Below are 15,990 nucleotides of genomic sequence, written 5' to 3'. Positions count from 1 at the left end.
GTACAATGGAACTATAATTCACATTTTAAAATCCCAAGTAGCCTCCTGCTTCTACATAAAAGTATCATGTAAATCAGCATCATTGTTAATAAACAGCAAAACCAGAGGTCCCCGACTGTGTGAATTTTAGTAGGAGGCTCAGCCTCTCTATGTCATATTTCAAAATCGGTTCTTTTCATGTTTTCTTCTCTCAAGAAGTTTAACAATAAAGGATGTATGAAAATTATTCTCAGATTCTACATGATGTTCTTTATTAATGTAATATATAGATACAATGGTTGGGCCCTGTTATCAAGCTGATGTCTGGGGACTGGAACACTTCTGGTATACAGACATTCTCAAAAATATGGTAAGAAATTTTTCATTACTTTAGACCCTATGCACAGAATTTCTACATCGTCTGGCTTTACCTAAACTACCGTCAAACCCTGGAAAGTAACTACATAATGAGGATTTGCTACAATGAATATATTTATGCAATTTTCCACACTCTTCCAGTTCACAGGAATCATTCTGTTTATTTCTAGACATGCAGGTTAATAATATGGATACAGACGGATATAAGAATAGCAGAAAACTTGCCCCTTTGGTTAAGCTTCAGAGTCTGCAATATCATTATAACACACAGCAGTAGTTCTAGCATGTTGATAACAATTGTACTGATTAAATTCTGGAGAATAGTTCCCACAGAAACTTGAAAAAATTAAAAAAAATTTTTTTAATTTATTTGACAGAGAGAGTGAACACAAGCAGGGGAAGTGCAGGCGAAGGGAAAGAGAGAAGCAGACTCCCTGCTGGGCGGAAGCCTGATGTGTGGCTCTATCCCAGGACCCACAGAATATAACCTGAGCCAAAGGCAGACACTTAACTGAACCACTTGAACCAGAAGCTTGAAATTTTTATTGCAAATTTAGTACTCCACCATTTTCCAACCTGCAAGATAATATGACTAGTTAAATTTGTCTATTAGCATTTTCTTCAGACAATTTTCTTTAACCAGACCATTTCTTAGGCTAATGAAATACACACACACACACACACACACACACACACACTAATATACACTCATATACACAATAATATATACTAATATACACACTAGACTAGTATATACTAATATATTTATATTTTCATTGACTAGTTTCAGTTAAAATTAGCTGTGACCTGATAATAGTCTTACTCTAAAACCTAGTTGCCTGTATGTAAATACAAACTTAAACTACCATCTCTTGAGGATGTTATAAAAGAAGTTACCCTCAGAAGGATTGTAGAACCAGAACACATGAAGAAAAAAAACAGACCCCTTTCTAGACCACTGTCAACTTTTGAAACCTTAACTCTTTTTAAAAATCTGTAATGCCCTAATATGATGTAATGTGTCCATTCCAGTTTATTACCTTTATCCGTTCATACACAGTAATTCTAGTAAATTAGAATTTTTAAATGTCTGTTGGTATAAAAATTAATGACCTTAAGGATTATCCCTCATTCATGAATAACAAGGCTGTTAAAATATGAAAGTGCCTTGCCAGAAGTTATGGAAATACAGAAACAATCTTCTTGGTGACATGAAAATATTCATTATTCCAATTCAGATTATTGTTTGCTCCACTATGACTCTTACAGTTTTTATGTCCTTCTGCTTAGCTACTCTCTTTTGAATAAGCCATCAAAATACAATTGAAGAGAGGTAGCACTATGTCTGAAAAGTTCACCTATTAAATAGGTTCTCATGAAAAATTAAACTGAAGATACTTTAAATTGCTTAATTTAAGGAAAGAAATATTTGCTTTGTCACCCATCATAATTTTACAGGTCATATTAAATACAATTATTTATTGATGTATTTTTATATTAAACACCATGAAATTACTCCATTAATTAGAGAAAGAATTTAAGATTCAAGAAAATTCCTATCTTACATCTAAACTTTGGTTAAAAAATGTGTCAAGTTTTTTTATTTTTAATTCAGGGAAAATATTGTAGGTAAAATAAATAGTGAGAAATATGGTACGTTTTGCAAGATATTATGTATTTCTTGAACAAGAGCTATAAATAATCCTTATAAATGTATTTATATACATTAAATTAGAAGAAATAAAAGTGATAGAAATTAATGGTCTGCAAAACATCCTCTCAGTAAAGGTATGTAAATCATTTTAGGCTGATTTCTCTCCTAAATTATTGAGTCTTTCATTTAGGTTTTTTTCTTTGTTTCAAAGAGTCATCATCCTGTAATGAGTAATGTGGGGTTACTCATTTTGAATATGTTACTGTCTTCTAGATCTAATTAATTAGATAGCTCTCACTTTTTGTTTGTAGTTAAATAGAAATGTAGAAACAGAATAAAAAGTACCTTTCTTTAATTTTTTCATGGACAATGAAAAAATGAATTTGTATACAAATTAGAGATCTATACTTTTGGCTCATTGCTTGTGGAAGGCTCATTGTTCCGTATGTGTATAGTATGATAATTCTCAAATGTTAGGGGATGGGAAAGAAGAGAGAAGGAATTTCAGAATATCTATGTTTATGCCTTTATCCCCACAATGTATTCCATAATATCATAATTAAAATGATGAAGCTGGGATTTTGTGTATTTTGATCAAGCTGCCAAGGTGATTTAAAAATGCTGCCCACCAAACTTCTCTTGAGAACCAATAGCCTTGATTATGAATCATATGATAAAAGAGTTATGGAAGAATATGGGTAAACTCTGACAGATACTGGTTAGTGGCCTAGTCAAAATCTCATCCCCTACTTTGGAGAAAGTAGTGTGCACCTACTTCTTAGGCCGTATGATGTCTTGACATGCTCAAGTCACAAAGTCTTGAAAATGCATTGTAAAAGAGTCATGGGTATAAACTTCAGGGAAAATCTTTTATGCTCCTGATAAAAAGGGACAGGTGCCACCAGTACATATTTACACTCCTGTTCCTTTCTTGCTTTCTGATCTCTGAAATGTAGATATGATATCTGAAGGTGGAACAACCATCTGTGATACACCTATGTATGGCAGAGGAGATAGAAGGAACCATCAAGCCAATACTGAAGTTCCCACTTACCGATTGCTTTTTAAGTAAGGAAACTAATACTGTTGCTTGTTTAAGACCTCATAAAATTTTTGTTAGATGCACCTAAATACATTCCTGAGTAGTACACCAACAAAATATTTTTATATCCTTGAACGGTCACATCATAATTCTGCTTCATATCAAAATATGGTCAAAAGAGTCTTTTCCTCCGGTATTTTTCCACTTGTCCTATTTTTAATATCCATCTCTCATGCCAGTACCTTTATTTGACTTTATTTCACTTAATTAAGTCTTCCTTAGATATTTATTTACAACTAATAGCTTGTACAGTATTGTTAGGGTCAAAACTGAAATACACAGCAGTATTTGGATCATGTCTGCATCTACAATTAATATGGGAAAGTCCAGTTAAAAACCCCTGATTCCTGAAGATTTTTCTTTGATCGAGGTAGAAATATATTTGTTTTTCCTTTATTTTTATTTAATTATCTGTGACTAAATTATCATTTAATTATTATTATATTATTATCATAAATTATAAATTATAAATATTATTATAAATATCGTTATCATTAAATTATCATGTAATTATCCATGATGCAGCATGCTGGAAACACATTTTGGGGTGGGGGAGGGAGTATGCTGAGTAATAGCTCCTCAAATATGCTCACATCCTAATCTCTGGAAACAGAATAAATTAGCTTACTTGTTAAAGGGGTGCTGTACATGTGATTAAGTTAAGTATTTTGAGATGTCTAGGCTGGATTATCCAGGTAAGCTCAATGTAATCACAAGGTCTTTATAAGGGGGAAGGAGGAAAAAGGAAATTGGAGTGATGTAACTAGGAGCTAAGGCATGCCAGCAACTTCTAGAAGCAAGAAGAAGCTAGTCTCCAGAAGGAACAGTTCTGCTGGTACCTTCATTTTAGCTAAGACTCATTTTGGACTTCTGACCTCCAGAACTGAAAAGTAATACATTGCTGTTTAAGCCACTAAATTGGTGGTAATTTGTTACAGCATCAGTTAGAAACTAATGTGGTGGGGGGTGGGCAGGATGGAATAAAGAAAGAACAGTCTGTCCTTGTATCATTTACTCCAAAACACTGTACATTTTTCAATAGATGTAATTTTATTGACAAGTCCTAATGAATAACAACAAAAACCATTTCTGAGCTATACAGTGTTCATTTACTTATCCACATATCCACTTATCGATTCAAACAGTATTTGTTTCAAAACTAGTTTCCCAGATGCAAGTCACTGAAATAAATACTGTGTTTGGAAGACATACTGGGAACTTTTGAACCTTAAGGTTCAAACTTTTGAACCTTAATCTCATTTATCCTTTTTTATACATATTCATCAGGATTTTGTCTAAATTTGTAAAAATATTAGTCTTCCAATATAACACATTTATTATGCTATTATAAGATTTTGTTTGGCCATTGACTACTTGCAGTTGATTGATAGATAAGAAGTGTAGCTATAGGGGCGCCTGGGTGGCTCGGCGGGTTAAAGTCCCTGTCTTCGGCTCAGGTCATGATCCCAGGGTCTTGGGATCGAGTCCCGCATCGGGCTCTCTGCTCAGCGGGGAGCCTGCTTCCTCCTCTCTCTCTGCCTGCCTCTCTGCCTAGTTGCAATCTCTGTCTGTCAAATAAAAAATAAAAAAACTTAAAAAATTAAAAAAAAAAAAGAATTGTAGCTATAAATCAACTGAGTCCATTTACTGGTACATAACAATAACCACATTTATATACATGGGATTCTCAGGGCACATTGTTGTGATTGCATACTCTGTCCAGAAAAACTGAAGCCACTTCTGCAGGCAGATGACATAAAAGTTGTGTTTCTTCTGACGGGAGGAAATGAAAATTTGTAAGATAAATCTATAGCTGTGAAAATAAGTACCACTGTCTTTTTTTTTTTTTCCTGTTACCACAACCCAGCTATTGTTAAATGAGATGGTAGAACACAACCTTCTTAAAGGGCCATTGCATTCAGGGCCTGACCTCCAACAGCCCCTTTAACTAAACTGTTGCGTTGACATCCAGGCATTCACACAAATTCACTGAAAGAGTGAAGTCAACCAGCATATACATACAGATGATAACAGTATGGAAGAAACAAGAAAGAATACTTAGTAAAGAAATGACTGGCACTGCTCAGGAAATATTGAATAAGAAATGTGATTATAGTCAGATTTTAATGGAGATAATGACATAGATTAGCAAGTATTGATCAGAAAAGTAATTGGTTATTTGGAGTTAACAAGAAGTGGAAAAATCATGCATAAGGAGAGAAAAAACAAAAAATATAAGTCTTTAAAACTTTACTACTAAGAACTTTGCTTATCTATTATTTGAAAATTAAGTTTATTTTGGTGCCGCTGGGTGGCTCTGTCAGTTAAGCATCCATCAGGTCTTGATCTCAGGGTTGTGAGATCTGTGGGTTGTGAGATCTATGTCCAGAGGAGAGCTTGCTTAAAAAATTGTTTATTTTTTTTCTTAATTTTAATATTACCTCAATATTGGGAGAGGTGGTCTGAATAATTGAGGCAGTGTAGTTTTTTTTTAAGGATTTTATTTATTTATTTGAGAGAGAGACAGTGAGAGAGAGCATGAACAAGGAGAAAGTCAGAGAGCGAAGCAGACTTCCCATGGAGCTGGGAGCCTGATGCAGGACTTGATCCCGGGACTCCGGGATCATGACCTGAGCCGAAGGCAGTCGTCCAACCAACTGAGCCACCCAGGCATCCTGAGACAGTGTAGATTAATGGTAATGAATGAAAGTTCTGGAAGCAATTTGCCTGAATTCGTATCCTAGTTCTATCCCTAACTAGCTGTGTGTCCTTTGGCAATAACTTAACTCTTTCTGCCCAAATTTCCTCACCTATAATAATGGGATTCTAATAGTGTCTACCTCAAAAGATTGTTATGAAGATGATCTAAGTTAATATTGATAAAATACTTTAAAAGTTACTGACACAGCGACTACTATGGATAGATAGATGATAATGATAGATAGATAGATGATAGATCGATATAGTAATTTCCTACATAGAGTTGTAACTTTTTTTTTTTTTTAAATAGGCTCCACACCCATCACAGAACCTCACACAGGGACCAAACTCAAAACACCAAGATTATGACCCAGACTGAGATTAAGGAGTCAGATGCTTAACTGACTGAGCCATGCAGGTGCCCCTTTGTAGAATTTTTTGAACAATGTTTTTGATGGGAAAAATTACCTGACTTTTTTCTTTCTCATCAATATTTTATTTCTACTGCTTTTTTATTTTTTAAAGATTAATCTATTTGACAGAGAGAGACAGAGAGAGAGAGAGATGTGCACAAGCAGTGGGAGAGAGAAAAGCAGGTTTCGCACTGAGCAGGGAACCCAATGTGGGGCTTGATGCTGGGACTCTGGGATCATGACCTAAGCCAAAGGCAGAGGCATAACATACTGGGCCACCCAGCTGCTCCATATAGTTCTACTGCTTTTATTAAGAACTGCTCCAAATTATATTTGTTTAAAGGGAGAAGATAAGGGGCACCTGGGTGGCTCAGTGGCTTAAAGCCTCTGCCTTCGGCTCAGGTCATGATCCCAGGGTCCTGGGATCGAGCCCCGCATCGGGCTCCTTGGGGAGCCTGCTTCCTCCTCTCTCTCTGCCTGCCTCTCTGACTACTTGTGATTCTGTCTGTCTAATAAATAAATAAAATCTTTATATAAAAAAAGGGAGAAGAACCAATAAGCATATGTTATCCTCATCAAAATTCTAAATATCAGTCATGATAAGTTTTTACTGTAAATTTAGCTCATCCTTAAAGTTTGATAATATATAGTTCCATGATCTGTATTATTAGAAGTAACTGTAGACAATATACTATAATCACATCAAAAGCCAATCAGAATTTCTAAGTCCTTTCACTTACTAATGCTGTAAGTGGCACATTTATGTCAGTTTCTGATAAATACTTCTGTTCTAGATACCCTGACAGGGTAGGTTTTTCTTAAATGAACAAAGAAAGAGGTTTAAGAAGCAGTAGCTGAACAATACTGTCTGTGAATTTCTTGAACTTACTTGGTTAAAGTTTGTGCTCATTAACTAGAATGTGCTCTTCTACTTTGCTTTTAAAAAAGTATGACAGGTGGGAAATCCAAACTGTTTCATTTGTACCATAGTTTGAGATGCTGAAATGAGAAGTGGCATTTGGAATAAGTTCGGTGTCATGACCCCTTTCAGGATACAATTTATGGCTCTGTGAATGCACATGTGAATAATATTAAGCAAGCTAAAACTATGCCTACACAAATACACCTACCTAGAAAATGATGAGCAGTGGACAAAAACTAGCATATCCTAATCCTTTATCTAGCTTATGTTTGTGTCTCAAAGGAATGTTGCACATATGAAAAATAAAATGAGCCAAAATCAAAAGAAAAAGTGTAATATATTTGTCAAGCTGAATAACACCAAGTATAATACATTAATCCTAAATGTGTTTTAAATGTTTTGTCAAGAATTATATTGTTCTAACATATATGTTTTGCAGAAAGAACTTACAATGACATCAAAGGATAGTTATCTTAATAAACAAATTGTAGACAGTATGCAGAGATGACCCTATTAGCATAGGAAAAAAAAACTATATGTTTGTGAACAAAACAGAATTTTTAAATGGATAAAAGAGTTAAAACTTAATAAACCCATTAAAATAAGGGGATTGATGAATAAAACATTTATTTTATACTTCTGTACCATGGAATGAACATAGGTTTATATGCTTCTTGGATTGGGCAGTAAACTGGTAAGCATCAGTTACGCATTAACATACTTAAATATTGCAGAACTACTTACAGTATTATTTTGTATTTCAACATATTCTGCTTGGTAGCTAAAGGACCTGACTTTCATCTCTGGAAAGATGGAGTAGATGAATTTTCCCCTTTTGGTCCCATGAAGTAGAGCTAAAATCCCTGGGCAGTATACATAAAATAGACATCCTAAGACTCTGAAATGTAAAGAGAAGAAGGCATAGGGGACCTCAGGGTTTGAGGAACAATACAATGGTTAGTCCCTTGGGCTTTCACTTTTCTTCCTATATCCTGGCCTTGATAGTAAAGAAACTGGTAACCTGCAAATTCCAGTGAGCTAAAAATGTCTCCCAAAAGACTGGTGTTTTTAGCCAAAGGAAAAAGAAGTGCAGGTCTGGCAAGACACAAAACTTCCAGACAATAACCATTCTACTCCAGTCAAATACCACAGTAAAAGCAATGGCCCCACTTTTACCAGCAAAGTCTGAAGCCTAGACTTTATATCTTGCAAGACTGTAAAAGGCTTATCTCTCTTAAACACACACACATCACCTGTGATGTCCAAGAAGGCCAAGTATGGTGCTAGGACTCTCATCCATTCTTTTTGGCCACAGCCTCCTACTTTCAGTGTCTATGGAGACCATGTGGGGATCCTGGAGTTCCCCTCTCACCTGGAAGTGACAGTACTTGTTGGATGGTATCAGAAGAGGTACATGGAGATGTAGAACTCTCTTCACTGGAGATGAGTAATGAGAAGGCCCTTCACTGTGTCAGTGGAGATAACAAAAGGAGCAGTAAAAGGCGCTCCTTCCCTTCTCAGCCAAGATGATATCCATGGAGGCCAAGTTGAGAGTTGCAAGCAGCAGTGATGAATTCAAAGAAGAAACTCGGGACATCCACCCTTCCAGTAATGAGATACACTTTGTGTACCAAAAAACTAAAATAACTAGTTTTGTGTTGTTTTTTTTTTAATCAGCAGATGTGCTGAACAGAAGGAAGAAGAATCTGTAAACATGAATAGTGTATAATAGAAATTATACAATATAAACAACTTGAGAGGAAACAGAATGAAAAAAATATGAACAGAGCTTCAGGGAAAAGTGGCACTTATAACAAAAGTTCTAGCATTTATGTTATCACAGTTCAGAAAGAAAGGAAAAAGATGGTGGGGCTATAAAATAAATACAAGGAAATCATGACTAAGCTTTCTCAAATTTCATGAAATATACAAATTTACGGATTCATGAAATTGAGTCAACAACAAAACAGAGTAATCCCAAAGAAATTCACATTAAGACCCCTCATAACTTAAAATAAAAAAAGACAAGTATCTTGAAAGTGAAAGTTAAATGACATCTTACAGAGAAAAACAATTTATATGTCACAAAATTTTCATCAGAAATCATGGAGGCCAGTAGGAAGTGACATACTTTTCCAGTGCTGAAAGAGAATTGTCAATTCCAAATCCTATAACCAGTAAAAATATCTTTCAGAAGTGAAAAATATCTTTCAGAAGAAATCAAGACCTCACAGATGAAAGAAAAGAGAATTTGTTGCTAGCAAACCAACCATAAATAATTGCTAGAGGAAGTTCCCTAACCAAAGAAAATAATTGGGGGGGGGGGGGATCTTAAAAGGTCAAGAAGAAAGTATCATTGAAAGAGTAGATATACACGTAACTGTACTAGATTTTCCTTCTCTTCTTGAGTTTTCTAAGTTATGTTTGCTTGTTGAAACAAAAATTTTAACACTGTGTTATGTAGTTGTATATTATGAAAAGGAAATATTTAAGACATTATAAATGTAAAGTAAGACAAAAAGTGTTAAGGTTTCTATGCTTTGCTCAAATGGAAAAGATATGGACACAGGTAGATTGTTTCTGTTATGAATATATAATGTAATACATACTGCAATTATTTAAAAACCTTCATAAAGAGATACGCTAAAAGCACACTATAGATAATTAAAAATGAAATTGTAGATTTCCGGAGGATGGGAATACAAATGGTGGCCTCCTGGTCTCCGGCGGGGGGGTGCTGAGAGCCCAGGGCCCCACTCGTCAGTGCGCCCTCAGAGAACAGCGCCCAGTTGCTCCCATCTGCCTGACCTCCGGCCGAGCTCCAAGCTCACCGAGCCTGCGACCGGTTCAAGGTCCTGATTGTTCTTTGAATGTTCCTTCTACTGAGTCTTACTGGATTTTGCCAAATGTTAAATCCTTCAGTCCTTCTTTATAATTTGGAAAGCAGTATATGGAATGTAGGAAGTCTATCAAGGGGTCCTCTCCAGAGATATGGACACTCTCTTGCTTTATATCAGGAAAACATCTTTATGTATGGAGGCAGAATTGAAACAAATGACGGCAATGTCACTGACGAATTATGGGTTTTTAACGTACATAGTCAGTCATGGAGTACAAAAACATGTTCTTGGACATGGTCAGCAGTATGCTGTGGAGGGATATTCAGCACACATTATGGAGTTGGATAGTAGAGATGTTGTCATGATCATAATATTTGGATATTCGGCAATATATGGTTATACAAGCAGCATACAGGAATACCATATCTGTGAGTTACTTTGAAAATGTAACTATATACTCTTTCCTTTATTAGTTGAGACTATTGTTATCTTTAATAAAATCTTCGTATGAATTAAAAAAAAATGAAATTGTAAAAATGTCAACCCATAGAAAGGCAAGAATGAACAGAAAAGAAAAACAAAAGAAACAAAAAATGAAACTCTAAAAAAAAATTAAAAACTGACAAACTAGATTACAACTAAAAACATAACAACTACAAGTAGCAATGAAAAGAAACTATTGATACACACAACAGCTTGGAAGGACCTTAAGAGTATTATGCTCAGTGAAAAAAAGCCAAACTCAAAAGGTTTTAACATTCTCAAAATGACAAAATTTTAGGGATAGAGAACTGATTAGTGGTTGAAGTTAGGGAAGTGGGTGTGATGGAATAATTCTGAATCTTGACTGTGGTGATGGTTATACAAATCTATGCATATATAAAATGCAGTGGAACAATACACACACATTGTAACAGTGCCATTATATCCTGGTTTTGCTATTACACTGCAGCTATATAAAAGATAATAATCAGGGAAAACTAGGCAAAACGTACATGGAACCCCTCTTCACTCTCTTAGTAACATTTCCTTTGAATCTGTAATCATCTCAAAATCAAAAAAGTTTATGGAAAGAAAAAAGATTGTTTCAAAGCTACATGAGAAATAAAAATAAGATGGAAAATGCTAGATGTGTCAACAGCATAGGAACAGACACTGAGTGAAAAGTAAAAATAATAGAGCTAATTATAGGCAAAGAACACTTAGTATGTTGAGAACATGGGAAAGGACTATGGTAAATGGAGATGTTAGCAGGCAGGAGGTTCTATTTGCTGTTGTGCACCAAGAGGATTGATAACATTTAGAATGAAAATAATAACAATAAAAATGCCACCTCAAGTTTTTTGGTTGTTTCCCCACCTTAGTATTTAGTTATTTCACATGAGTTATATCCATCAGCATTTGGTAAACTAATGTGATAGGTACTGCCTGTATATATTTTTGTAGAAATTATTTATTCTACCTCAAACACTCCACATGCTTACTTTATTTTTTTCTCAGATTGTAATAATGAAATATTTTTATTTAGACATTTTTACACTATAAATTTTATAAATCCTTGGCTATACAGATTATAAAAATAATTGCCTTCTTTTAAATGCTTTATATAAAGCATCTTATTCTTTGCCACAATGACTTTGGTAGGTATCATTATTTCAAAATTCGGAATCCCTCCTTGGAATGGCTGAGCAGCTTGCCTAAATTTCACAGCTGCCCAGTTGCTAAAAATTTAAATTCAATTTGGGATTGAAATTCTCAAGTTTATCAACTACTCATGTTTCCTTACGAATGTTGTTGAAAATATTGTCTATACATCACACACATACACGTACGTACATACATACATACACACAACTTTTCTTAAGAAGCTTTAAAATTTATAACTTAGACAAGCTATCTTCCCTCATCTTATAGAAAACATGTGTCCTATAGCTGATCTAGTTTCCAATTTGACTTTATAACTGTACAGAAAAAAAAAATCCAGAACTTAATATATCTCTTGCTTTAAAATAATAAAGAATACTAGAACATGAGTCTTATTTACTAACTGGATCCCCAGTCTAGTCCATTCTTGCCCCTAGAATGTTGACTTAAATTCCCATCATCCAGGGGTTCCATCACTCATCTAGAAGTCTCTCTCTCTATCTATATCACCTAATTTGTTGTGTTATAAATGCTTGAGTAACTTATATTAAAGACTTTATGGAATGTGGCAGAGAATAAATGAATGTGTTCAAACTACTTAGCTTTTATATTCACTGTAGACTAATCTGGCATAACATTATAGAATATATACTTAAGTAAGTCACTTCCTAATTTTAAAGAGTACCTTTGATTTTTCTCTTAATTATTTCTTTCCCTTTTTAACATTTATACACTTGCTTCCAAAGATCAGGAAAGTGTTTGTTTTTGTTTTTTGTCATATGCTAAAAAGTGTGAAAACCCTTGGCTATAAATTCAGTTCTCCTAGACAAACATCTTCTGTCTTGAGTTTTATTTACATAAAGATAGAAACAAAACAAACAAACAAACAAAAACATGATGCAGAAACAATGTAACAGAAACAGCTCTTTTTTCCAGTTTTTACTTGCCACTTGTATTTTATAGATACAGCATTCCAAATTTTACCTGGATACATGGCTGCCCAGAATAGAGATTACATTTCCCAACATGATTTTCCTCTAAGTCTGTCTCATGTTTGCACTATTGGGATAAGAGCAGATGTGATGTTGGAAACTTCCAGGTTGTGTCCTTCAAGAGAAAGAACATTCCCTTCCTTACTCCTTATCAGGTGTCTGGACCATATTCTTGGTGGTAGGGGCATTGTGCATCATGGAGGCAAATTAACCACTTTGGGGATGATAATGCCACAATATTGGAAGGAGGCTGAGTTCTTAGTCAATTTTGTGCAGTGTGTCATAATGTCCTATTCCTAGGATTCTAGACTATCAGATCAGAAAGAAACAATCCCCCTTACACTGTTGGTGGGAATGCAAGTTGGTGCAGCCTCTTTGGAGAACAGTCTGGAGATTCCTCAAGAAATTAAAAATAGAACTTCCCTATGACCCTGCCATTGCACTCCTGGGTATTTACCCCAAAGATACAGATGTAGTAAAAATAAGGGCCATCTGTACCCCAATGTTTATAGCAGCAATGGCCACGGTCGCCAAACTGTGGAAAGAACCAAGATGCCCTTCAACGGACGAATGGATAAGGAAGATGTGGTCCATATACACTATGGAGTATTATGCCTCCATCAGAAAGGATGAATACCCAACTTTTGTAGCAACATGGACGGGACTGGAAGAGATTATGCTGAGTAAATCAGTCAAGCAGAGAGAGTCATTTATCATATGGTTTCACTTATTTGTGGAGCATAACAAATGTCATGGAGGACATGGGGAGTTAGAGAGGAGAAGGGAGTTGGGGGAAATTGGAAGGGGATGTGAACCATGAGAGACTATGGATTCTGAAAAACAATCTGAGGGGTTTGAATTGGCGGGTGGGTGGGAGGTTGGGGTACGAGGTGGTGGATATTATGGAGGGCACGGATTGCGTGGAGCACTGGGTGTGGTGAAAAAATAATGAATACTGTTATGCCGAAAATAAATAAAAAATAAATTAAAAAAAAAAGAAAGAAACAATCCATATTGTTTATATAATGCTATTTAGGATCTTTGTTTAATGAAGTTAAACTTATGTGCTAAACAATTTGTCTATGAAGAGGTTCTTTAATCTCTTCTCTAGAATGTTTTAACTTTTACCCCATTAACAAGGATGCAAAGCATCACTTAATTGACATAACTAGAGATTTAAATAATGATACTAATATATTTTTTTATTTACAATTCCACCCTAAATCATGCAAAAACAGTCTTTATTTTACTTTAATGTAATTTTTGGCATCATTAATTAAAGCCTGAAGACTAGGATTTAGATACAGGTGAAACACAAAGATTTTAATTTATTTGCTTTTTTTCCTCTTCTATCAACAATGTGGATGGAACTGGATGGTATTATGATGAGCAAAATAAAGTCAATCATAGAAAGACAATTATCATATGGTTTCACTCATATTTGGAATATAAGAAACAGCAGAGAAGATCATAGGGGAAGAGCGGGGGAAACCGAATGGGAAGAAATCAGAGAAGGAGACAAACCATGAAAAGCCCCTAATAAATGAAATAAACTGAAGGTTGCTGGAGGGGAGATGGATGGGGAGATGGGGTAACTGGGCCGTGAGCATTAAGGAGGGCACATGATGTGATGAGCACTGGATGGTATATGCAACTGATGAATTATTGAACTCTCCCTCTGAAACTTAATGGTATAGGATATGTTGGTTAATTGAACTTAAATTTAATAATAATAATAATAATAATAATAATAAACATTTTGCTTCCCTTATCCATTAGTGAAAAATTCTTGAACTATTTGTTAGCTTTTTTTATTGTACTAAGTCATACTATTAATACACAATTTTGTGGATCTTTTAAACATGAATTGTTCAACAGTTTTAAAAGAAAGTATTGAAATGCAGTAGTTTCTTTACTTTCCTAATTTATTATTCTCACAACTTTTCACTTTTGATTAAATTTATTACTAGCCTTTATTTATGATAAATTATTCCTGGTAACCTATAATCAGTATAATAAGTACTAGGTAACCATAAGGAATGTTGCACGAGACAAGTATAAATTACTTTATGATTTTTTAGGTTGCAAGATTTATGTCATTTACTCAGTTTAAATCAAACTTGGCTCTCAATGTTTGCTTGCAAAAGGTAGTGAGAAATCCACAGTATGTACATTTTTGGTATATTTTTACACATTCCCCTAAGTTTATGCTAGGACCCTATCAAAGTAAAGTAAAATGGGAAAGGAGCTACTGGTGTGTAGTAACCATTTGTCACTGTTGAAATAGTTATTATACAGGATCATACAGACTTTTCCATGAGAAGGATTCTGTTGGTGGCATCCACTTCTTATACAGATAAGATTCACTGACCTTTACCATAATTCATATAACAGAATAAAAAAAAGAATAGTAGCAAATGACATTTAAATTAGCTTTACTGGGATTTTGAGATAAAGATAACTACAAATCTTGATTTTTTTTTTTTCCCATGTAGTTGTCCAGTGATACAGATGAATGCTTCTCTAAACTCTTTCCTTGCATCACTTCTTAAACTGTGTAACCTTTTGGCAGTTTGGAAGTAGAGTCAAATGGAGAAAATTAATGTTGGAATTAAAGTGGCTATTATCTATTTTTCTGCCTGTTGTCAAAGTTTTAATTTTGTTATATTTTCTCATGCCTAGTACATAGGACAGGGTGGGAGAATAACCAGCTGTGAAATTCAGGGCATGAACAAAGGTGGAGTGCTCACTTCTTTTTTAGCATCAATTGGTCATCTGTATTTAAGTTTTCTTATTTGAGAATATAAGCTTCTGCTGAATTTCTCATTTTTCATTAGCACAGCACTAAAGTAATATCAGAATGATCTTATGGGATAATGAGAACCATCCTCTCTTGTCAATCTAATGGATTGTTTGTGAAATGTGTTCAATAAAGTTGTCCTTGACTTCCCCCACTAATTCTAATGCCTATAATTAACTTGATGGTGAAGAGATATTATAGATGAAATATATGTAGCAAATAATGCCACTTTTTCACAGGTGAGTGAGAACCTTAAGTAACAGAATTGTATTTAAAGGATCTGACAAGAAGATACCATACTTGTGTCCTTTCTTCTATGAACAAAATATCTGATCAATAGATTACCAGTGATACATATTCATATATATATATATATGTATATAATACTTATATACAATACATATAATTGAAAACATACCTGTCTTTTAAAAAATTTACTGTCTCCCTCCAAACACCACTATTTTTTCCATAAACATTCTACCTCTTGCAAGAAAGTCAAGTTTTGCTGCCTCTGCTTTGGCCAGTAATGTTTGCTACTGCTAGTTTTCCTGTAAATTGGGGTTAAT

The 15,990-nt window shown here is 34.6% G+C and overlaps 1 long non-coding RNA gene across 1 annotated transcript in view; it reads left to right on the top strand.

Moving 5' to 3' along the window:
* Positions 1-9,485: 9,485 nt before the first annotated feature.
* The window catches only part of LOC309871739, a 173,611-nt gene continuing 167,106 nt past the window's right edge, over positions 9,486-15,990 (top strand). Inside the window, exon 1 of the long non-coding RNA XR_014315462.1 lies at positions 9,486-9,524. This is a non-coding gene — a long non-coding RNA (uncharacterized lncRNA). The remainder of the gene's footprint in view (positions 9,525-15,990) is intronic.

This window comes from Mustela nivalis, assembly GCF_964662115.1.
Source record: "Mustela nivalis genome assembly, chromosome: 1".
NCBI lineage: Eukaryota > Metazoa > Chordata > Mammalia > Carnivora > Mustelidae > Mustela > Mustela nivalis.
The sequence above is the reverse complement of the archived record's forward strand: the minus strand, read 5'-3'. Positions and strand labels throughout refer to the sequence as shown.